This window comes from Saccopteryx leptura, chromosome 3 (genome assembly GCF_036850995.1).
Source record: "Saccopteryx leptura isolate mSacLep1 chromosome 3, mSacLep1_pri_phased_curated, whole genome shotgun sequence".
NCBI classification, from domain to species: domain Eukaryota; kingdom Metazoa; phylum Chordata; class Mammalia; order Chiroptera; family Emballonuridae; genus Saccopteryx; species Saccopteryx leptura.
The window spans coordinates 212,296,346-212,298,679 of record NC_089505.1 but is presented as its reverse complement, the minus strand read 5'-3'; the positions used below and the strand labels follow the sequence as shown (position 1 = coordinate 212,298,679).

At 43.4% G+C, this 2,334-nt stretch overlaps 1 pseudogene; it reads right to left on the bottom strand.

Annotated features, from left to right (window-relative positions):
• Positions 1–1,715: 1,715 nt before the first annotated feature.
• On the bottom strand, positions 1,716–2,013 carry LOC136397800 (alpha-ketoglutarate dehydrogenase component 4 pseudogene; annotated as a pseudogene).
• Between the last annotated feature and the right edge of the window lie 321 nt (positions 2,014–2,334).

Below are 2,334 nucleotides of genomic sequence, written 5' to 3'. Positions count from 1 at the left end.
TGTCTGTCTCTTTTACATATATATATATACATACATATATATATATATGAATATATATATGCATTTTTTTCTAAGTGAGAGGAGGGGAGATAGTGAGACAGATTCCCACATGCACCCCAACTGGGATCGACACAGCAACCCCCATCTGGGGCCGATGCTTGAATCAACAAGCTATCCTCAGCCTTCAGGTCAACACTCGAACCATTTGAGCCCCTGGCTTGGAATCAAACTGGGATGTCCATATGCTAGGCCGATGCTCTATCCACTGAGCCACCAGCCAGGGCTCTGTCTTTTTAATTACAGCCATTTTATTTATTTTTATTTTTTGTATTTTTCTGAAGTTGGAAACGGGGAGGCAGTCAGACAGACTCCTGCATGCGCCTGACCGGGATCCACCCGGCACGCCCACCAGGGGGCGATGCTCTGCCCATCTGGGGTGTTGCTCCGTTGCAACCAGAGCCATTCTAGCACCTGAGGCAGAGGCCACAGAGCCATCCTCAGCGCCCGGGCCAACTTTGCTCCAATGGAGCCTTGGCTGCGGGAGGGGAAGAGAGAGACAGAGAGGAAGGAGAGGTGGAGGGGTGGAGAAGCAGATGGGCGCTTCTCCTGTGTGCCCTGGCTGGGAATCGAACCCGGGACTCCTGCACACCAGGCCGACACTTTACCACTGAGCCAACTGGCCAGGGCCTACTTACAGCCATTTTAATGAGTGTAAAATGGTACCTCATTGTGGTTTTGATTTTGCATGTCCCTAACCACTAATGATATTAAGCATCTTTTCACTTGCTTATTAACTATTTTTGTATCTTTTTAGGTGAGATGTCTATTCAATTTTTTTTTGCCCATTTTTTAATTGGGCTGTTTATTTTCTTATTATTGAGGTATATGAGTCCTGTATATTCTCTTCTGAATATACACCCAGGTGGTCAATAGAATCCCAAACACAACTTTACTCTAGTATTAGACCTCTCTCTCAGAATGATGTGTTACCCTTGACATCTTTGGTAGTGGAAGTCTAGTTTTTCTTAATAGAGTTCATAACATGCTGTGAAGGCCTAGCAATCTTTATTGAGTATATGGTGTGTATAATACTAAAATTTAAAAAATTGATTAACACTGTCTGTATTAGTTTCCGTTGCTGCTGTAACAAATTACCATAACTTTAGAGTCTTAGAACAATACAACCTTCTTCTCTTACAGTCATGAAGGAGGCCAGAATTCTAGAAGTCAAAGTCCAGAGTCTTACAGAAGAAAAATGAAGGTGTTAGCAGGGCTAATGCCTGCTGGAGGCTCCAGGGAAGAATGTTTTGCTTATTTTTTCCAGCTCCGGTAGTTGCCCACACCTATCACTCCAATCTCTGCTTCCATAGTCAACTACCTTCTCTTTTGTTGTCATAGTTCACTCTGTGATTACATTTAGGATCTTCCCAGATAATCCAGGATAATTGCCCATCTCAAGGTCCGTACCCTTAGTCATGCCTGCAAAGTTTCTTTTGCCACATAAGGTAACATCCAGTTTCCAGATATTAGGATCTGGGTATCTATGGAGGACATTGTTCAGCCTACCACCCGTCTAATAGAAATGTAACACAATGTGAGCCACAAATGCAAGCCAAGTACATAATTAAAATTTTTTTAGTAGCCATATTTTTTTTTCATTTTGGAAGTAGACTATTCTTTTCTCTTATAACAAACAGTAGTCACAGTGTCAGTGATTATTCTGGACCTCCCTGTTGGATAAATTCCACTTCTTCTTGAGACATAAATTTCCTTCTGTATTTCTGAGGTAATGTTTTTGTTATTTCTGCAATGTCCAGTGGGCCTGGATACATCAGCCAATCTGGCAATTTTCTGCCCTAGAATGCTGTGAAATTGAAGAAGAGTGAGATGATCTCAAAATGTCTGATGCATTTGGTTTAGGATGGCCTCTTCTGTCAGAGACCTGATTAATGGAGTCAGTGACTTGAGTACCTGAACGACCCTGCTAGCAGATGCCATCTTGCTGCCCATCATGACCGCCCAAGAAGGGGCAGCTTCCAGAGTGCTCATGAGTCGGAGCCACAACAGGAGTTGTGGGCACCTGGGGCAGGGCCTGGTAGCCACATTTTAAAAACAGTAAGATGAGACAGGCAAAATTGATTTTGATAATATTTTTCATTTAACTCAATATATACAAAACAGCACATCAACATGTAATAACAGCCTGACCTGTGGTGGCACAGTGGATAAAGCATCGACCTGGAAATGCTGAGGTCACCGGTTCGAAACCCTGAGCTTGCCTGGTCAAGGCACATATGGGAGTTGATGCTTCCAGCTCCTCCTCCCTTCTCTCTC